This window comes from Cherax quadricarinatus, chromosome 56, assembly GCF_038502225.1.
Source record: "Cherax quadricarinatus isolate ZL_2023a chromosome 56, ASM3850222v1, whole genome shotgun sequence".
NCBI classification, from domain to species: domain Eukaryota; kingdom Metazoa; phylum Arthropoda; class Malacostraca; order Decapoda; family Parastacidae; genus Cherax; species Cherax quadricarinatus.
In genome coordinates, this window is record NC_091347.1 from 6,187,072 (window position 1) to 6,211,044 (window position 23,973).

The following is a 23,973-nucleotide window of genomic DNA, read 5'->3' on the forward strand; positions in this document are numbered from 1 at the left end:
CCACGTCTCCCAGCACTGTAACAACCTGCACTTCTACCAGCACTGCAACAACCTCCACGTCTCCCAGCACTGCAACAACCTCTACTTCTCCCAGCACTGCAACAACCTCCACGTTTCCCAGCACTGCAACAACCTGCATGTCTCCCAGAACTGCAACAACCTGCACGTCTCCCGGCACTGCAACAACCTGCACGTCTACCAGCACTGCAACAACCTGCACGTCTACCAGCACTGCAACAACCTGCACGTCTCCCAGCACTGCAACAACCTGCACGTCTCCCGGCACTGCAACAACCTGCACGTCTCAGGGCACTGCAACAACCTGCACGTCTACCAGCACTGCAACATCCTGCACGTCTCCCAGCACTGCAACATCCTGCACGTCTCCCAGCACTGCAACGTCCTGCACGTCTCCCAGCACTGCAACAACCTGCACGTCTACCAGCACTGGAACAACCTGCACGTCTCCCAGCACCGAAACAACCTGCACGTCTCCCAGCACTGCAACAACCTGCACGTCTACCAGCACTGCAACAACCTGCACGTCTACCAGCACTGCAACAACCTGCACGTCTCCCAGCACTGCAACAACCTTCACGTCTCCCAGCATTGCAACAACCTGCACGTCTCCCAGCACTGCAACAACCTTCACGTCTCCCAGCATTGCAACAACCTGCACGTCTCCCAGCACTGCAACAACCTGCACGTCTACCAGCACTGCAACAACCTGCACGTCTACCAGCACTGCAACAACCTTCACGTCTCCCAGCACTGCAACAACCTGCACGTCTCCCAGCACTGCAACAACCTTGTCAGGTCACTGTATGCTCACACACTACACCAGTACAAACGCTGTTTTTCAATAATTTTTTTTCGCAAATTTTGCTTTTTTAGATGTCAGTCCCATTTAAAGAATTTTATTTATATTTTGAAAAGGACTAGGCTAAGCAATAACTATCAAGAATCCCAAATGCGAGTCACTTGATCCACGACTGAGACTTTTACGCACATTTTTTTTTTTTTTGTATTTTTTATATATTTCACATAATTAAAAAAAATCGTATGACTATAAAAATATTATTGAATATTTCATATGATTTTTTTTAAAATACGTGAAATATTAAAAAAAAATAAGAAAATTGTGCTTCAATGTTATTTCGTTGCATTTTTCTACGATTTAGAGCTTTTTGAAGCATTTTCTGACATATTTCATTTTCCATAAACGATGTCTCTCGTTCACAAATTTCCATTTGTACTCCGCTATGCAGAAGCCCGTATCTATCTTGACAAACAGCACACGACCTACTCTTGTATCTCTGCCATTCAAATCCGTTTATCTAACACGCAATCATTTTCTTTTTAAAAGCTGTATGGCCCTTGTGGATTTATCGCTAAGTTATGTTTTTCTCTCACATCAAGCGTCTTCATTGTGGCCAACAATGTTTAGTCTTGTCGAGTTTATTCTTCATATCGCCTTACTACTGCATGTCTGTTGAAACCTATTCCTCCCAGATGTTTTTTTAAGAAATGTGCTCGATTTTTAATAATCATTTTCTCTCGGTTCTCACACTGGAAGACACTAACAATATCCCAATAATTAATTAATGCAATATCACAGTCACTAGCGAAATGGTTATCAAACAGATAGACGGATTGAAGCAAAATGAATCTCCGGGACCTGATGAGCATTTTCAAGGGTTTTTAAGGAATGTAAAATGGAATTTTGTGAACCACTGACTAATATTTTTATATCTCTTCAAACAGGAAGATCGCCAATGTAATTCCTATTTTTAAAGCAGGGAACATGTCGTTACTGTCAAATTACCGCCCAATAAGCCTGAACTCAATTGTAGGCAAATTACTAGAATCAATTATAGCTGGTAATATAAGAAACTAGCTTGACAAGGATAATATGATTAATGATATTCAGCATGGAGTCACGTGTAGCCGTTCCTGTCTAACTAATTTACTAACTTTTTTCAGTAAAGACTGAGCTTACTATCACCTGCAGCTCACAAGACTGCCATCTCCACGAGCCCCTTTGGGGCGGGGCAGATGGCAAACCAGAGGCCTAGCTTCTCCCTACGAGCCCCGTGAGGGCGGGGACTGTGGCTAGGCCTGGGGACATTTGGTCCCAAAGATGACGGGGTACTTGTACCTCCTCCCATGGGAGACTTAGGTCTCGAGATACTCCCCAGACAGAGCCAAGGCCGGGTCACCATTATTGGAAAAGACCCGGGCCGGGAGAGTACCGGCGAAAAAAAAAAGAATTCGATATTATTTATTTAGATTATAGTAAGGCCTTTCATAGAGTACCGCACCAGAGACTGTTAAAGAAAGTAGCAGCTCATGGCATTGGGGGAAAAGTGCTGTCATGGATCGAGTCATGACTCACGGACAGGAAGCAGAGTCTGCATAAATGGGGTAAAATCTGAGTGGGGATCTGTAACAAGTGGCGTTCCACAGGGATCAGTTTTAGGTCCGTTGTTTATAATACATATCGATGACCCTGACGAGGGAATTACTGGAAATATGAGGAAATACGCTGATGACACGAAGATAGGTAGGATAATCGATTCAGAGGTCGATATCACGGAACTTCAGGAGGATTTAAACATACTCAATTCATGGTCAGAAAAGTGGCGGATGCAGTTCACTGTAGATAAATGCAAAGCTCTGGATTCAGGAATGTTCATAACCCTAGCACTTATCAGCTATATAATGTAGAAATTAGCCGTACAGAATGCGAAAAGGACTTGGGGGTTATGGTAAGCAGCAACCTTAAACCAAGATAGCAATGCCTAAGCGTGCATAATAAGGCAAACAGATTAATGGGATTTATATCAAGAAGTGTAAGTAACTGAAGTTCAGCGGTTATATTACAGCTTTATACATCATTAATAAGGCCTCACCTAGATTACGCAGCTCAGTTCTGGTCTCCATATTACAGAATGGATATAAATTCGTTAGAAAACATTCCGCGAAGAATGATCAAATTAATACATAGCATTAGAAATCTTCCTTATGAAGAAAGATTGAAGTCCTTTAAGTTACATTCACTTGTAAGAGGAAGAATGAGGGAGAAACTAGATCGAAGTGTAGAAGTGGAAGATGGGTATTAACAAAGGAGACATAATTAAGGTCTTGTGGATATCTCTACAATAATGGATTCATATTAGATAAATTTAGATTTAGAAAGGATATAGAAAAGTATTGGTTTGGAAATAGGATAGTTGATGAGTGGAACAGTCTGCCTAGTAAGGTTATTAAAGCTAAAACCTTGGGTAATTTCAAATTTAGGTTGGATAAATACATGAGTGAGAGGGGTTGGATTTGAGTGGGACTTGCACATAAGTAAACAGATTTATCAAGCTTATTGGTTGGGTAGCGCTGAAAATGGGATGGTCAAATATTCTGTTAGTGTAATGGATTTGTGAAGGACCTGCTGCAGAGTTCCTCCTTTCTTATGTTCTGATGACTGACGAATTCTAGTAAGATGGTCAGGCATGGTCTTCGTGGTGAAATTCATATCGATTTCCAGATATTATCTTCCAGAAAATATATATTTTCCCCAATAACAGTCTCCATTTCCTGAAAAAAAAAATCACTGATGTCAAACAATAGTACTACCGGATAGGTCACAAGTCTTGTCACTCGTTTTCAACCTTGGTGTAATTTTTGTCGCTCTGCAGTCGTATGACACACTGCCTTCATCTAATATGTTACATACTACCTTTCATGGGTCTCCAATTTGGCGTCAACATTACTGTATATAATCCTAGTAGGCAGACTGACTGGTCAGCTTAATTTTTTTATTTGCACGTTAAGTAATTTTTAATAAAAGTCAGAGGTCAAAATTTCTCGAATATTTAAATTGCTATTTAGATTCAGGTTTTAGAAGTAAATTTTACAGTTTAGGAATATCGGTGTCTTGTTTGGCAGCAAATACAGAAGTGAAGACTGATCAGCAGTGAATAATTTTTATGTTTGTTAAAGATACTATCACTGGTTACACCTTTTTTCCCAAGCATAACCGATGAGCACTTTGGAGTTCGTCTTTTTAAATTCACGTTTATCGTTTTTTATCTTTCTGTCTCTTCCGGGTGTAGTATAGTCTTCCAGGTTACTATTTAATTTATATTTCTGCTATTCATTAGTTCTGACTCACGAAATCGTAATGACACGATTGCAAACTAACCATACCCGTCCGTGGTATGGTTAGTTCTGATCTCGTCATCTCAAGTAATTCCTTCGTTAACAGCTCTGGAGCGATTTTCTTACCGTCTCTTGTCTTTCTTGCTATCTTATACTGTACAATATTTACAATGTATAATATGATTTTATTTCACATATCCTCTTCATTATTTGCATCTAACAGTTCACCTTAATTACCGTAACTGACATCTAGGTGACTCTCATCAAAGTTTGCTGCTGTGAAGTCAATCACCATCATAATATTATAAGATCTCAAGGTTTGTGTTAACTCTGAATTAAATAATGCATGACTGGATGAGATGACAAGTGTTGTCATAAGATCCACTATGTTAACACTAGTCATGGACGTGTTAACATATGTCATGTTTTCAGCCATGATGACAAGACTGGCAGCTTCTTACTGCCCCTCAACAAGAATTCCAGTTTATATTAAGGTCATTACTGTCACCAACTATTACTGCTTGTTTATTATTTATTATTTACTGAAGTTAGCGAGCCAAGCTACGGCAGGCAGCAGCACTGATAACTTGACAGCTCGTCTAGCTGACACCTGAGGCACTACTGGTCGAGGCTCCCACAGTCACTTCAAAATGTTATAAGCGTTCATTACACTAAATAGCACACAATATATATATATATATATATATATATATATATATATATATATATATATATATATATATATATATATATATATATATATATATATATATATGCAAAACAACCACGAGGGGAGTAGAATGATAGCTCTAGGCCTTTCGTGTTGCAATCAACACGTCATGAGAAGCTTGCAAAATTGCAGGAAAGAGGAGGGTGTCCATTAAATAACGTTCCCACAGGACCGTTATTTCCTGGACACACTCCTCTTTTCTGCAATTTTGCAAACTCCTGATGATGTGCTGATTGCAACACGAAAGGCCTAGAGCTATGATTCTACTCCCCCCGTGGTTGTTGTGCATCCAATACCATGACGCCCAGCTAACGCTAGACGTTTTGGTCCAAGGCAGCCAGCTTTCAGCTTGTCATCTCATCCCCTGCACGCATCGACCGACCAGTGAATTTTACAATATTTATAATTAGCAGAACAGGAGAAATATTCACAAACACTAATCTCAGTTCGAAGGAGACTCGAACCTACGAGCCTTGGAACAAGGTACGCAGTGCTCTACCGCCGTACCACACTGGTCCAATACCATTGTCCATTGTTCCAAAGTCCGTAGGTTCGAGTCTCCTTCGACCTGAGATTAGTGTTTGTGAATATTTCGCCTGTTCTGGGAATTCTAAACATTATATACATATATATATATATATATATATATATATATATATATATATATATATATATATATATATATATATATATATATATATATATATACACGTCGTGCCGAATAGGCAGAACTTGCGATCTTGGCTTAAATAGCAACGCTCATCTTGCCATATAGGACAAGTGAAAATTTGTGTATGCAATAATTTCGCCAAAATCATTCTGAACCTAACGAAAAAAAATATATTTCACTGTGTTTGTTAGTATTAAATTATTGTAAACAAATCTAAAATATATTTAGTTGGGTTAGGCTAAAATAAATTGCGCTTGTTATAATAAGGCTAGGTAAGTTTTCTAAGTTCCTTTTGGTGCAATATTATAAATTTTTACATCAACATTAATGAAAAAAATATATCTTTAAACGTATAAGAGAAAATTTTAGAAAGGACTTAATTTTAAATGAGTTCTTGCTAACTGACCAGTTTTACATATTCGGCACGACATATATATATATATATATTGTCGTGTCAAGTAAGTAAAACTTGCGATTTTGGCTTAAATAACAACGCATTTCTTGCCGAATAGGGCAAGCGAAAATTTGTGTATGTAATAATTTCGCAATCAATCTTAAATTATCGTAAACTTATATAAAATATATTTAGTTGGATTAGGCTAAATTAAATTGCGCTTGTTATAAGAGGGTCAGGTAAGTTTTCTAAGGTTCTTTTGGTACAAAATTATTAATTTTTACATTAACATAAATGAAAAAAATATACATCTTTAAACGTATAAGAGTAAATTTAGAAAGAACTTAATTTTAAACGAGTTCTTGATAACTGATTTGTTCTACCCATTCGGCACGACATATATATATATATATATATATATATATATATATATATATATATATATATATATATAATTAACAAGTCGGCCGTCTCCCACCGAGGCAGGGTGACCCAAAAAGAAAGAAAATCCACAAAAAGAAAATACTTTCATCATTATTCAACACTTTCACCTCACTCACACATAATCACTGTTTTTGCAGAGGTGCTCAGAATACAACAGTTTAGAAGCATATACGTATAAAGATACACAACATATCCCTCCAAACTGCTAATAACCCGAACCCCTCCTTTAGAGTGCAGGCATTGTACTTCCCATTTCCAGGACTCAAGTCCGGCTATATAAAAATAACCGGTTTCCCTGAATCCCTTCACTAAATATTACCCTGCTCACACTCCAACAGGTCCCAAATACCATTCGTCTCCATTCACTCCTATCTAACACGCTCGTGCACGCTTGCTGGAAGTCCAAGCCCCTCGCCCACAAAACCTCCTTTAACCCCTCCCTCCAACCTTTTCGAGGACGACCCCTACCCCGTCTTCCCCTACAGATTTATACGCTCTCCATGTCATTCTACTTTGATCCATTCTCTCTTAATGACCAAACCACCTCAACAACCCCTCTTCAGCCCTCTGACTAATACTTTTATTAACATCACACCTTCTCCTAATTTCCACACTCCGAATTTTCTACATAATATTTACACCACACATTGCCCTTAGACAGGACATCTCCACTGCCTCCAACCGCCTCCTTGCTGCAACATTTACAACCCAAGCTTCACACCCATATAAGAGTGTTGGTACTACTATACTTTCATACATTCCCTTCTTTGCCTCCATAGATAACGTTTTTTGTCTCCACATATACCTCAACGCATCACTCGCCTTTTTTCCTTCATCAATTCTGTGATTAACCTCATCCTTCATAAATCCATCCACTGACATATATATATACATATATAAATAAGAACATAAAGGAGCACTGCAGCAGTTCTACTGGCCCATGCTAGGCATGTCGAAATCACACCTACTTAAGAAGGAGCATTGCGGTAGGCCTAATGACACAAGTTAAGCATGTTCAATTCACACCCACTCATGTAATTGCCTAATCTATTTTTAAAGTTACACCAGGTTTTAGCTTCTTGACTCCACTCGGGAGTTTGTTCCACTCATCCACAACTCGATTACAAACTAACGATTGTCTATATCTAGTGCTGAGAGTCCTGTCTTGGTTAGATATTTTTAGGACGTTATTTACATCCTCTTTATTTATTCCTGTTTTAAGAACATAAGAACATAAGAAAGGAGGAACACTGCAGCAGGCCTGTTGGCCCATACTAGGCAGGTCCTTTACAATTCATCCCACTAAACATCCCACAAAACATTTGCCCAACCCAATTTTCAATGCCACCCAAGAAACAAGCTCCGATGTGCAAGTCCCACTCAAATCCAACCCCTCCCACTCATGTACTTATCCAACCTAAATTTGAAACTACCCAAAGTCCTAACCTCAATAACCCAACTAGGTAGACTGTTCCACTCATCAACTACCCTATTTCCAAACCAATACTTTCCTATGTCCTTTCTAAATCTAAACTTATCTAATTTAAATCCATTACTGCGGGTTCTCTCTTGGAGAGATATCCTCAAGACCTTGTTAATATCCCCTTTATTAATACCTATCTTCCACTTATACACTTCGATCAGGTCTCCCCTCATTCTTCGTCTAACAAGTGAATGTAACTTAAGAGTCTTCAATCTTTCTTCACAAGGAAGATTTCTAATGCTATGTATTAATTTAGTCATCCTACGCTGAATGTTTTCTAACGAATTTATGTCCATTCTGTAATATGGAGACCAGAATTGAGCTGCATAATCTAGGTGAGGCCTTACTAATGATGTATAAAGCTGCAGTATGACCTCTGGACTTCTGTTGCTTACACTTCTTGATATAAATCCCAGTAATCTATTTGCCTTATTACGTACGCTTACGCATTTCTGTCTTGGTTTAAGGTTGCTGCTTACCATAACCCCCAAGTCCTTTTCGCAATCTGTATGGCTAAGTTCTACATTATTTAACTTATAAGTGCTAGGGTTATGGACACTCCCGAGCTTCAGAACCTTGCATTTATCTACATTGAACTGCATCTGCCACTTTTCTGACCAAGAGTAGAGTTTGTCTAAATCCTCCTGAAGTTCCCTAACATCTATGTTTGAATCAATTATCCTACCTATCTTCGTGTCATCGGCGAATTTGCTCATATCACTAGCAATTCCTTCATCAAGATCATTGTTACTGATCCCCACTCGGATTTAACCCCATTTATGGACACTCTCTGCTTCCTGTCTGTGAGCCATGACTCGATCCACGAGAGCACCCTTCCCCCAATGCCATGAGCTGCTACTTTCTTCAACAGTCTTTGGTGCGGAACTCTATCAAATGCCTTACTAAAATCTAAGTAAACAATATCAAATTCTTTATCGTGGTCAACAGCCTCAAAAGCTTTACTGAAGAAAGTTAATAAATTAGTTAGACAAGACCGGCCTCTTGTGAATCCATGCTGAGTATCATTAATCAAGCTATGCTTATCGAGATGGCTTCTTATAATCTCAGCTATAATTGACTCTAGCAACTTGCCTACAATTGAGGTCAGGCTTATTGGGCGGTAATTTGACGGTAACGACTTGTCCCCTGTTTTAAAAATAGGAATTACATTAGCCATCTTCCACATATCAGACACTACACCTGTTTGAAGAGATAAATTAAAAATATTAGTTAATGGTTCACAGACTTCCATTTTGCATTCCTTAAGAACCCTTGAAAAAACCTCATCAGGACCCGGTAACTTATTTTGCTTCAGTCGGTCTATCTGCTTCACAACCATTTCACTAGTGACTGTGATGTTACATAATTTATCTTCTTCTGATCCACTATAAAAAATTAATTACCGGAATATTATTAGTGTCTTCCTGTGTAAAAACCGAGAGAAAATAATTATTTAAAATCGAGCACATTTCATTCTCTTTGTCAGTAAGATGCCCCTAGTTATTTTTAAGGGGACCTATCTTATCTCTGACTTTTGTTCTATATACCTGGAAAAAACTTTTTGGATTAGTTTTAGAATCCCTAGCAACTTTAATTTCATAGTCCCTTTTAGCTTTTCTTATCCCCTTTTTAATGTCCCTCTTAATGTCAATATACTGATTCATAAGATGACCCTCGCCTCTTTTGATACGCCTATAAATTCCTTTCTTATGCCCTATAAGATATTTCAGCCTATTATTCATCCATTTAGGGTCATTTCTATTTGATCTAATTTCCTTATAAGGGATAAACGTTCTTTGAGCAGCATGTATTGTGTTCAGAAAACTGTCATATTGATAGCTCTCTTCGTTACCCCAGTCAACAGATGATAAGTGTTCTCTAAGCCCATCGTAATCTGCTAAGCGAAAATCTGGGACTGTTACTGAGTTATCCCTACTATCATACTTCCATTCAATTCTAAATGTAATTGATTTGTGGTCGCTAGCACCCAGTTCCTCTGAAACTTCTAAATTATTAACAAGGGATTCATTGTTTGCCAGAACTAAGTCAAGCAGGTTATTTCCCCTTGTAGGTTCTGTCACAAACTGCTTCAAAAAACAATCCTGAACTACTTCTAAGAAATCGTATGATTCTAAATTCCCAGTCAAGAAATTCCAATCAATATGACTAAAGTTAAAGTCTCCTAGAATTACTACATTATCGTGCCTTGTGGCCCTAACAATTTCCTCCCATAGTAGTCTCCCTTGGTCCCTATCTAAATTTGGGGGACGGTATATCACACCTAAAATTAATTTTTCATGCCCCTCTGAAAATTCTATCCAAACAGACTGTGTGTGTGTTACTTCAGACTTAATACCCGTTTTTATGCAACAGTTCAAGCGATCTCGGACATACAATGCCACCCCACCCCCCTTCCCGATACTTCTATCTACTTGGAGCAATTTAAAACCCTGAATGTGACATTCTGCAGGCATGTCTCGGCTTTTTGAATTAAACCACGTCTCAGTAATGGCAAATACATCTATGTTACCTGCACTAGCAACTAGTCTCAACTCGTCCATCTTATTCCTAGCACTGCGACTATTTGTGTAATAAATTTTTAATGACCCTCCTCTCTCTTTACCCTTCCTGCTCCTTTCTATTATTCCACTAAACCTATTACTGTCCTTGTCAATTAGTGCCACTGGCTTTCCAATATCCACCTCATTTTGCCTATTACTAGTTCTAGTACTCATGTTACTACCCTGCGACTTAACAGTTTTCCCACCAACTTAACAGTTTTCCCACCATTTATACATCTTAATCATATCCCCCTAATTCGACGCCCTTCTAGAGAGTGCAGATTCAGGGTCCTCAGTCTATCCTTATATGAAAGATTTCTGATACATGGGATCAACTTTGTCATCCATCTCTGTACGTTTTCCAGTGCATTTATGTCCATTGTGTAATACGGTGACCAAAACTGTGCAGCATAATCTAAATAAGACCTAACCAAGGATATACTGGGTTGAAAAATAACCTGAGGACTCCTGTTATTATACTTCCTGATATGACGCCAAGAATTGTATTTCCATTAAGGGGAACACTTACGTACTGTTGTCTTGGCTTCAGATTACTGCTAACAAGAACTCATAAATCTTTTTCGCATTCAGAATGATTAAGATCTACATTATTTGGTTTATAAGTGCCACAGTTACTTTCTTTTCCAAGGATTAGAACTTTGCATTTGTCTATATTAAACTGCAACTGCCACTTCTCCGACCACTGCGTCAGCCTAAAGAATGAGATTAATATGTTGAAGAAGCCTGAGGATCAAATCGGCATGGCAGTTAACGCAAGAGAGGCGAGATGTTTATAAGACACATGTTCAACAGTTAGGTATATTCCGAAACGTTTCGCCTACACAGTAGGCTTCTTCAGTCCATTACAGAGTCAGTCCATCAGTCTTGACTTTCGTCAAGACTGATGGACTGAAAACATCCACTCTAGGCTAAAGGACTGATTACCTCAAACTTCTCTTCATCTTCCATCTTTCTCTAAATATTGCACAAGTGTCTCATTTATCAACCTGTCAGTTTTCTTAACATTTATACACAGTAGAAAAACTAGTTTCACGTTTCACCGTAATATTTGTCGAAGCTGCAGAGCTGAACACACACCTAGCCTGAGGGACTGACCACCCGCAGGCTGAGGGACTGACTCCCTGAAACTTACTTCTAACAGAGGAGAGACTGACTCCCTCAAACGTCACTTCTCCAGACTGAGGGGCTGACCCCCCCTCCATCAAACTTAGTTCTCCAGGATGAGGGACTGATCAACTAAATTTACATATTGAAGATTGAGACACTTATGCAACATATGGGAATCTTTATTCAGGAAACGTTTCGCCACACAGTGGCTTCATCAGTCCAATACAAAGAGGAAGGCGTAAGGAGAGGAGGAGAATGAGGTAATCAGTCCCTCAACCTGGAGTCGATGTGTTCAGTCCATCAATCTACAAGATTGATGGACTGAACACATCGACTCCAGGTTGAGGGACTGATTACCTCATTCTCCTCCTCTCCTTACGCCTTCCTCTTTGTATTGGACTGATGAAGCCACTGTGTGGCGAAACGTTTCCTGAATAAAGATTCCCATATGTTGCATAAGTGTCTCAATCTTCAACTTGTCGGTTTTTCAAACCATTCATCACACACATAAATTTACATATCCACGACTTCACCTGTCTCTTCTGTAATTCGACTGAAGACACCTGTTAAGGAATCGAAACGCCTAAATAAAGAAACTAAACTGTTGCACAGGTGTCTTACTCATTACACAGGTAATAGACCAGTAAAAGTAGTAAGAAGTGTTACGAGGATAATGAATCTCAGGTTAAGATAAGGAGGGGAATTATTTTCCATTAAAAGCAAACTTAGCAAGGGATGTGCGATGCCACCATGATTATTGAACATATTTATGCATGGACTTGTAAAAGTGAAGACTGGGGTGTTGGGGAGAAGTATGGGATTAAAGGATAATAAATCTGATGCAAAGTGGGAGTTATCACAGTTGCTTTCTGCCACTGACACGTTGCTTTAAGTGACAGTCTGAAAAGAAGTTGCAAAGGTTGGTAGATAAATTTGAGAGTGTACAGAGAAGGAAAGTAAAAATGAACAAGGTGATGAGAGAATTACAACGTCTAGGCAATGACAGATTAGATATTAAATTTGAGAAGAAACAGAGGAAGTAAATACATTCAGATAATTCGGGGTGGACTTGCTGGCATAAGTCTATGAACTGGCGGAAAGATGGAAGGTATGAGAAGTCGGCGTTGTCCCAGAAGTGTTGGAGGGGCAAGAAAAAAAGGTTTCAAGTGACAGGGGCATGGGCACCCAGCAGGTTTGTGTGGGCGTGTTAGATCCAAGGGCAGATAAGTGGTTTTCACGACGTATTGCTCGAGTGTGAGCAAAGTAACATTTATGAAGAGATTTAGGGAAACCGGTTACCCGGACTTGAGTCCTAGAGGAGGGAAGTACAGTGCCCGCACTCAGAAGGAGGGAAGTACAGTGCCTGCACTCAGAAGGAGGGAAGTACAGTGCCTGCACTCAGAAGGAGGGAAGTACAGTGCCCGCACTCAGAAGGACGGAAGTACAGTGCCTGCACTCAGGAGGAGGGAAGTACAGTGCCTGCACTCAGGAGGGAAGTACAGTGCCTGCACTCTGAAAGAGGGAATTACAGTGCCTGCACTCAGAAGGAGGGAAGTACAGTGCCTGCACCCTGAAGGAGGGAAGTACAGTGCCTGCACTCTGAAGGAGGGAAGTACAGTGCCTGCACTCTGAAGGAGGGAAGTACAGTGCCCGCACTCAGAAGGAGGGAAGTACAGTGCCTGCACTCTGAAGGAGGGAAGTACAGTGCCTGCACTCAGAAGGAGGGAAGTACAGTGCCTGCACTCAGGAGGGAAGTACAGTGCCTGCACAAAGAAGGAGGGAAGTACTGTGCCTGCACTCTGAAGGAGGGAAGTACAGTGCCTGCACTCAGAAGGACGGAAGTACAGTGCCTGCACTCTGAAGGAGGGAAGTACAGTGCCTGCACTCTGAAGGAGGGAAGTACAGTGCCTGCACCCTGAAGGAGGGAAGTACAGTGCCTGCACTCTGAAGGAGGGAAGTACAGTGCCAGCACTCTGAAGGAGGGAAGTACAGTGCCCGCACTCAGAAGGAGGGAAGTACAGTGCCTGCACTCAGGAGGGAAGTACAGTGCCTGCACTCAGAAGGAGGGAAGTACAGTGCCTGCACTCTGAAGGAGGGAGGTACAGTGCCTGCACTCTGAAGGAGGGAAGTACAGTGCCTGCACTCAGAAGGAGGGAAGTACAGTGCCTGCACTCTGAAGGAGGGAATACAGTGCCTGCACTCTGAAGGAGGGAATACAGTGCCTGCACTCTGAAGGAGGGAAGTACAGTGCCTGCACTCTGAAGGAGGGAAGTACAGTGCCTGCACTCAGGAGGGAAATACAGTGCCTGCACTCTGAAGGAGGGAAGTACAGTGCCCGCACTCAGAAGGAGGGAAGTACAGTGCCTGCACTCAGAAGGAGGGAAGTACAGTGCCTGCACTCTGAAGGAGGGAAGTACAGTGCCTGCACTCTGAAGGAGGGAAGTACAGTGCCTGCACTCTGAAGGAGGGAAGTACAGTGCCTGCACTCTGAAGGAGGGAAGTACAGTGCCTGCACTCAGAAGGAGGGAAGTACAGTGCCTGCACTCAAAAAGAGGGAAGTACAGTGCCTGCACTCTGAAGGAGGGAAGTACAGTGCCTGCAGTCTGAAGGAGGGAAGTACAGTGCCTGCACTCAGAAGGAGGGAAGTACAGTGCCTGCACTCAGGAGGGAAGTACAGTGCCTGCACTCAAAAGGAGGGGAGTACAGTGCCTGCACTCTGAAGGAGGGAAGTACAGTGCCTGCACTCTGAAGGAGGGAAGTACAGTGCCTGCACTCTGAAGGAGGGAAGTACAATGCCTGCACTCTGAAGGAGGGAAGTACAGTGCCTGCACTCTGAAGGAGGGAAGTACAATGCCTGCACTCTGAAGGAGGGAAGTACAGTGCCTGCACTCTGAAGGAGGGAAGTACAGTGCCTGCACTCTGAAGGAGGGAAGTACAGTGCATGCACTCTGAAGATGGGAAGTACAGTGCCTGCACTCTGAAGGAGGGAAGTACAGTGCCTGCACTCTGAAGGAGGGAAGTACAGTGCCTGCACTCAGAAGGAGGGAAGTACAGTGCCTGCACTCAGGAGGGAAGTACAGTGCCTGCACTCTGAAGGAGGGAAATACAGTGCCTGCACTCAGAAGGAGGGAAGTACAGTGCCTGCACTCTGAAGGAGGGAAGTACAGTGCCTGCACTCTGAAGGAGGGAAGTACAGTGCCTGCACTCAAAAGGAGGGAAGTACAGTGCCTGCACTCTGAAGGAGGGAAGTACAGTGCCTGCACTCTGAAGGAGGGAAGTACAGTGCCTGCACTCTGAAGGAAAGAAGTACAGTGCCTGCACTCTGAAGGAGGGAAGTACAGTGCCTGCACTCAGGAGGGAAGTACAGTGCCTGCACTCAGGAGGGAAGTACAGTGCCTGCACTCAGGAGGGAAGTACAGTGCCTGCACTCATAAGGAGGGAAGTACAGTGCCTGCACTCATAAGGAGGGAAGTACAGTGCCTGCACTCAGGAGGGAAGTACAGTTGCCTGCACTCTGAAGGAGGGAAGTACAGTGCCTGCACTCAGAAAGAGGGAAGTACAGTGCCTGCACTCTAATGGAGGGAAGTACAGTGCCTGCACTCTAATGGAGGGAAGTACAGTGCCTGCACTCAGAAGGAGGGAAGTACAGTGCCTGCACTCAGGAGGAGGGAAGTACAGTGAATGCACTCTGAAGGAGGGAAGTACAGTGAATGCACTCTGAAGGAGGGAAGTACAGTGCCTGCACTCTGAATGTGGGAAGTACAGTGCTTGCACTCTGAAGGAGGGAAGTACAGTGCCTGCACTCTGAAGGAGGAAAGTACAGTGCCTGCACTCTGAAGGAGGGAAGTACAGTGCCTGCACTCAGGAGGGAAATACAGTGCCTGCACTCTGAAGGAGGGAAGTACAGTGCCTGCACTCGGAAGGAGGGAAGTACAGTGCCTGCACTCTGAAGGAGAGAAGAACAGTGCCTGCACTCTGAAGGAGGGAAGAACAGTGCCTGCACTCTGAAGGAGGGAAGTACAGTGCCTGCACCCTGAAGGAGGAAAGTACAGTGCCTGCACTCAGAAGGAGGGAAGTACAGTGCCTGCACTCTGAAGGAGGGAAGTACAGTGCCTGCACTCTGAAGGAGGGAAGTACAGTGCCTGCACTCTGAAGGAGGGAAGTACAGTGCCTGCACTCTGAAGGAGGGAAGTACAGTGCCTGCACTCTGAAGGAGGGAAGTACAGTGCCTGCACTCTGAAGGAGGGAAGTACAGTGCCAACACTCTGAAGGAGGGAAGTACAGTGCCTGCACTCTGAAGGAGGGAAGTACAGTGCCTGCACTCTGGAGGGAAGTACAGTGCCTGCACTCTGATGGAGGGAAGTACAGTGCCTGCACTCTGAAGGAGTGGTGGGAATGTTGCACTTAAAGTTATGAGGGCTGTGACGTCAACACTCTTATCTTCCACTACCTCGCAGATATATTAATGGACTTCGTTATATAGATAATTGTCTGTTTTATAAGTTTCTTAATATACTGTATTTTGTGGGACCCACAGCCTCGGAGAAGTGGATAAAAAGGCTTCAAGGAAGAATATTTGGATTTCTTCCTGAAGCCGTTTGAATATTCCACTTCCCCTACCACCCCATCTTTTAATATATATTTTTTTTACCAATAGGAATATTTTATTACATAATATGGTACAGAAGATTTAAGAGATACATTGTTGATATAAAGGTCTCATATAAGGTACATGTTGTTACGTGTGTATCACCGATTATAAGGCGAAAATCTCATCCAGCTCCTCAGAGCTGTGGCGTGTGCCCAAAATACAGCAGGCATTACCCCTTTGAACAGCCGCACTGAGCCGCTGGAACAGAAAACTAGCTGCCCTGGGATCCCTAGTTACCCTGATGAGTCTTTTTCCCAGCTCCTTAAGGAATTTAGATGCACTCTTTCCCCATGAGCCAAGGGTCTCTGAGCCTATGGGAACAAACATATAATGATGGGCAAGTTCTCCATATTTTCTAGACTTTTGGGACTCCCTGAAGCTGGCAGCTGCCCCTCCTTCCTCCCTGGTGTATTGGAGATAGGTATCAGCCAAGGTAGATGCACATGTATAGTCCCACACCACCTGCTTCCCATCTGTCCAGGCTTGAAGGGTGATACCATCTGGACGCTTCTGGCTGCCATCATATCTGCATAGTTGGGGTGGCTCTCTTACTGCTGGGCATCCAGCTGTTGTGAGGCTCCTCTTGATAATGTTATTAACCTTCTCATGTCTTACAATCTTTCCCTCGGATTTACGGCACACAAGACCGTGGTACCCGAATCGGTCTGCTGCTTCACTGCCACAAATACACCTGTGTTCGGCGAGAATATGGGCGGCAAGTCGAAGGGCAACACCGATGCGGATGGTCTGTGAGTCGAGGCGTGTGCCAAGGCTGGAGTTGGGAACAGCCAACAGAAAGTCCCCAGCATGAGGGGCTCTCACTGCCAGGAGGCGGGCTCTATCCTTCCCTGACGCACTCTGAAGCATTGTTGAGGCTATATTTTCCACTATTGGACCATCCCAGTGCGATTGTTTGTAGTTGTTGGGGGGAGCAGGTCTGGTTTCAGAGCCCGTTAGATTATCCCAGATCATTGCTCCGTCAATGAATGTATTTTAGTATTTTAATAAGATGCGGGAGAGTAAGTGAAACATTACATACTGTAACCTTAGACTTTACTAGCATCTCATTACTTCGCCTTCCTATTATATAATGTACACAACCTGCCTGAGGACAATGCAGTGGTAAAATTAGATTTCAAGAATGCGTTCAATCTCCTGAAAAGAGACGTGGTATTAGCAGCAGTACAAGAACATTTCCCTGGTCTCTTCCCTTTTGTTTCAGCCGGGTATAGCAAGGAATCAATGCTTCTCTTTGGAGAGCATGAAATTACATCATCGGAGGGTGTCCAACAAGGAGATCCTCTTGCACCATTTCTCTTCTGCATAGCAGTTAGGGAAATCACAGTCAGACTGACCAGCGAGCTAAACATCTGGTTCCTAGATGATGGCACACTAGCAGGTACAAAAGAGTCCCTCCTACATGACCTTACACAGGTAATGACACGGGGACAGGAAATGGGTCTCATCCTGAATCCATCCAAATGTGAAATCATCTCAGTCAGTCAACAAGTGATAAATGCAGTGAGATCAAAACTACCAGGAGCAGCAGTCATTGCCCCACAAATAGTGTCTTGCTAGGAGCACCTCTGGGAAGCAATGCCATTGACAGAATTCTCAGGAAGAAATTGGAAGAGTTAAGGAGAATGGAACAACGAATAGGCAATCTGCACACCCACGATGCCTTGTACCTTCTCACAAAGTGCTTGAGTCTGCCCAGGTTGACATATTTCCTAAGATGTGCACCTTCATATAATAACCCTATACTGCACGAATATGACAGTATTCTGAGGCAGATTTTTACGAAAGTACTTAACCTTACTCTAGAAGACGGGCAGTGGAACCAAGCTACACTTCCAGTCAGACTAGGAGGCATTGGTGTCCGCAAGTCATCACAGATTGCGTTACCTGCTTTTCTATCCTCGTGTATTGCATCCAGAGAGCTTGTAGCAGCGATTCTCCCTGAACATCTTAGGGACAAGATAGGAGTCCAGGACCAAAAATTCATTGACGGAGCAATGATCTGGGATAATCTAACGGGCTCTGGAGCCAGACCTGCTCCCCCCAACAACTACAAACAATCGCACTGGGATGGTCCAATAGTGGAAAATATTGCCTCAACAATGTTCAGGGTGTGTCAGGGAAGGATAGAGCCCGCCTCCTGGCAGTGAGAGCCCCTCATGCTGGGGACTTTCTGTTGGCTGTTCCCAACTCCAGCCTTGGCACACGTCTCGACCCACAGACCATCCGCATCGGTGTTGCCCTTCGACTTGCCGCCCCTATTCTCGCCGAACACAGGTGTATTTGTGGCAGTGAAGCAGCAGACCGATTCGGGTACCATGGTCTTGTGTGCCGTAAATCCGAGGGAAAGATTGCAAGACATGAGAAGGTTAATAACATTATCAAGAGGAGCCTCACAACAGCTGGATGCCCAGCAGTAAGAGAGCCACCCCAACTATGCAGATCTGATGGCAGCCAGAAGCGTCCAGATGGTATCACCCTTCAAGCCTGGACAGATGGGAAGCAGGTGGTGTGGGACTATACATGTGCATCTACCTTGGCTGATACCTATCTCCAATACACCAGGGAGGAAGGAGGGGCAGCTGCCAGCTTCAGGGAGTCCCAAAAGTCTAGAAAATATGGAGAACTTGCCCATCATTATATGTTTGTTCCCATAGGCTCAGAGACCCTGGGCTCATGGGGAAAGAGTGCATCTAAATTCCTTAAGGAGCTGGGAAAGACTCATCAGGGTAACTAGGGATCCCAGGGCAGCTAGTTTTCTGTTCCAGCGGCTCAGTGCGGCTGTTCAAAGGGGTAATGCCTGCTGTATTTTGGGCACACGCCCCAGCTCTGAGGAGCTGGATGAGATTTTCGCCTTATAATCGGTGATACACACGTAACAACATGTACCGTATATGCCACCTTTATATCAATAATGTATCTCTTAAATCTTCTGTACCATATTATGTAATAAAATATTCCTATTAGTAAAAAAAAAAAAATATGAAAAGATGGGGTGGTAGGGGAAGTGGAATATTCAAACGGCTTCAGGAAGAAATCCAAATATTTTTCCTTGAAGCCTTTTTATCCACTTCTCCGAGGCTGTGGGTCCCACAATTTACACCAGAGGTGGACCCCTTTATAGAATAAAAAAAAAAATGTACACATTATATATATATATATATATATATATATATATATATATATATATATATATATATATATATATATATATATATATAATGTCGTGTCGAATATGTAAAACTGCTCACTTAGCAAGAACTCATTTAAAATTAAGTCCTTTCTAAATTTTTCTCTTATACGTTTAAAGATATTTTTTTTTTCATTTATGTTAATAAAATTTTTTATAATTTTGTACCAAAAGAACCTTAGAAAACTTACCTAACCTTATTATAATAAGCGCAATTTAATTTAGCCTAATCCAACTAAATATATTTTAGACAAGTTTACAATAATATGAGAAGGATTTTTGCGAAATTACTGCGTATACAAATTTTTGCTTGTCTTATTTAGCAAGAAGAGCCTTGGTATTTAAGCATGACATGAATGTTATCCAGACCACTGTAACGAACAACACAGTCCACGCTGTCATTATCAAAGTGACATCATGAAAGATGACTAACCATCGGTGATGTTTGTGGCTTTTCAACAACTCCAGCACTTCTTCAGTAGTTGTGGAATACCTAACTCACGCACTACTACAGTAGGCCTCTAGTATTTGGGTTGTGTTATAATCCAAGGCTAGTGAGAGTGAGCAGCACTCAATGAGGAATCGAAATAGACAGGAAGTTGGTGTTCTGGGTAAGGTTTGTTTTAAAGTCATGAACTAATATTTCAGTATATTATTATGCAGAAGGCTGACTCCTGTACAAAAACTAGTATGTTTACCCGCGTACTGACGCAGTCGAAGACATAACCTTATTTAGCTTAGTCCCCGTAATAAATGCTTGGTTAAAATGATTGCTAGGTAGTACTGGTTGAGTCTTGGTGGTTGTCGCTTCCAGACGAGACTGAAGTACCCTTTCTGGAGGTGACAACTACTGTTGCAGTACCTTTACCCACATCAGCAATTCTTCGCGGTACGTCTGGTTAACACCATTATCAAAACACTGACCACTTGGTCATGTACATGTTTAAGAAGTTTTTTGCACCCTTAACTGAACTACCCTATAAGTACCTAAAATATGATTGCATTTTACTACTATGTACTTCATCAAACAACCTCGATTTTCCCTTACACTTTCTATTCATTCCTAGAATATTAAAGACTAAAATAATACTTTTGTTGAATGAGAAATCTGAGTATCATTATTATGGTTTTTAACAGCTTGTTATGACAAGCTGAAAGTAAGTTAAATTTCTAGTTTGAAGCGATTTATAATAGTTATATAATCCACTGGATGACCTGATCACCATGCTACAACTGGCTAAGATACTATCATTGGATGACCTGACCACCATGCTACAACTGGCTAAGATACTATCACTGGATGACCTGATCACCATGCTACAACTGGCTAGGATACTATCACTGGATGACCTGATCACCATGCTACAACTGGCTAGGATACTATCACTGGATAACATTGATCACCATGCTACAACTGGATAAGATACTATCACTGGATAACACTGATCACCATGCAACAACTGGATAAGATACTATCACTGGATAAGATACTATCACTGGATAACACTGATCACCATGCAACAACTGGATAAGATACTATCACTGGATAACACTGATCACCATGCTACAACTGGATAAGATACTATCACTGGATAACACTGATCACCATGCTACAACTGGATAAGATAATATCACTGGATAACACTGATCACCATGCAACAACTGGATAAGATACTATCACTGGATAACACTGATCACCATGCTACAACTGGATAAGATACTATCACTGGATAACACTGATCACCATGCTACAACTGGATAAGATACTAACACTGGATAACACTGATCACCATGCTACAACTGGATAAGATACTATCACTGGATAACACTGATCACCATGCTACAACTGGATAAGATACTAACACTGGATAACACTGATCACCATGCTACAACTGGATAAGATACTATCACTGGATAACACTGATCATCATGCTACAACTGGATAAGATACCACCAATAGATAACATTGATCACCATGCTACAACTGGATAAGATACCACCACTAGATAACATTGATCACCATGCAACAACTGGCTAAGATACCACCACTAGATAACATTGATCACAATGCTACAATTGGCTAAGATACCACCACTAGATAACATTGATCACCATGCTACAACTGGCTAAGATACCACCACTAGATAACATTGATCATCACCATGCTGCAATTGGCTAAGATACCACCACTAGATAACATTGATCACCATGCAACAACTGGCTAAGATACCACCACTAGATGAGACTGACCACCATGCTACAACTAGCTAAGATACCACCACTAGATAACACTGATCACTATGCAACAACTAGCTAAGATACCACCACTAGATAACACTGATCACCATGCAACAACTAGCTAAGATACCACCACTAGATAACACTGATCACCATGCAACAACTGGCTACAACGACCAGAGGAACATAGTGTTCTCCTACGAGTGCCGAATATAGCGTCAACACTAGTAAAAATAACTAAATAAGTTGCCGTGGGACAAGCAGCAGTTAATGGAGGCTGGGCAGGCAACACGGACCTCTCCCTGTTTGACGACGATATCAGTAACAACATCAAGGACCGAATGATCAAGGTCATGACAAACATCGATGTTAATGACTCGTGAAATCGGAATAACAAGACTGTAAAATCACGGAACGGGTGGGACTTAAATGTATGCAATGCATCCGTGTTGATACTGCAAGATGCTTCAATCGTGGGTCCCCGCCTCACCAAACATTGGGCTGGTTAATGGTAAGTTAGGTGAGATTTCTAAGTTTTGGTACCTCACCAAAATCAACCTTCCCACACAACCTTCCTGTATCTTGATGGGCAGAAAACAACAACTATGAAGCAGCTGCAGATAGAACAACCAAACTGACAGTCACAATAACTAGTTAAACTGAGTCACAATAACAAGCAACACTGATACTCACAATAACTAGCTACACTGACAGTCACAATAACTAGCTACACTGACAGTCACAATAACCAGTTACACTGACAGTCACAACAACCAGCTACACAGTCATAACAACCAGCCACATTGACAGCTACACTGACAGTCACAACAACCAGCCACAATGACAGTCACAACAACCAGCCACACTGACAGTCACAACAACCAGCCACACTGACAGCTACACTGACAGTCACAACAACCAGCCACACTGACAGTCACAACAACCAGCCACACTGACAGACACAACAACCAGCCACACTGACAGTCACAACAACCAGCCCCACTGACAGCTACACTGACAGTCACAACAACCAGCCACACTGACAGACACAACAACCAGCCACACTGACAGCCACACTGACAGTCACAACAACCAGCCACACTGACAGCTACACTGACAGTCACAACAACCAGCCACCCTGACAGTCACAACAACCAGCCACACTGACAGTCACAACAACCAGCCACACTGACAGCTACACTGACAGTCACAACAACCAGCCACACTGACAGCTACACTGACAGTCACAACAACCAGCCACACTGACAGTCACAACAACCAGCCACACTGACAGCTACACTGACAGTCACAACAACCAGCCACACTGACAGTCACAACAACCAGCCACACTGACAGTCACAACAACCAGCCACACTGACAGTCACAACAACCAGCCACACTGACAGTCACAACAACCAGCCACACTGACAGTCACAACAACCAGCCACACTGACAGTCACAACAACCAGCCACACTGACAGCTACACTGACAGTCACAACAACCAGCCACACTGACAGTCACAACAACCAGCCACACTGACAGTCACAACAACCAGCCACACTGACAGTCACAACAACCAGCCACACTGACAGACACAACAACCAGCCACACTGACAGTCACAACAACCAGCCACCCTGACAGTCACAACAACCAGCCACACTGACAGTCACAACAACCAGCCACCCTGACAGTCACAACAATCAGCCACACTGACAGCTACACTGACAGTCACAACAACCAGCCACACTGACAGACACAACAACCAGCCACACTGACAGTCACAACAACCAGCCACACTGACAGTCACAACAACCAGCCACACTGACAGTCACAACAACCAGCCACACTGACAGTCACAACAACCAGCCACACTGACAGTCACAACAACCAGCCACACTGACAGCTACACTGACAGTCACAACAACCAGCCACACTGACAGTCACAACAACCAGCTACACTGACAGTCACAACAACCAGCCACACTGACAGTCACAACAACCAGCCACACTGACAGTCACAAAAACCAGCCACACTGACAGTCACAACAACCAGCCACACTGACAGACACAACAACCAGCCACACTGACAGTCACAACCAGCCACACTGACAGCTACACTGACAGTCACAACAACCAGCCACACTGACAGTCACAACAACCAGCCACACTGACAGTCACACTGACAGTCACAACAACCAGCCACACTGACAGCTACACTGACAGTCACAACAACCAGCCACACTGACAGTCACAACAACCAGCCACACTGACAGTCACAACAACCAGCCACACTGACAGCCACACTGACA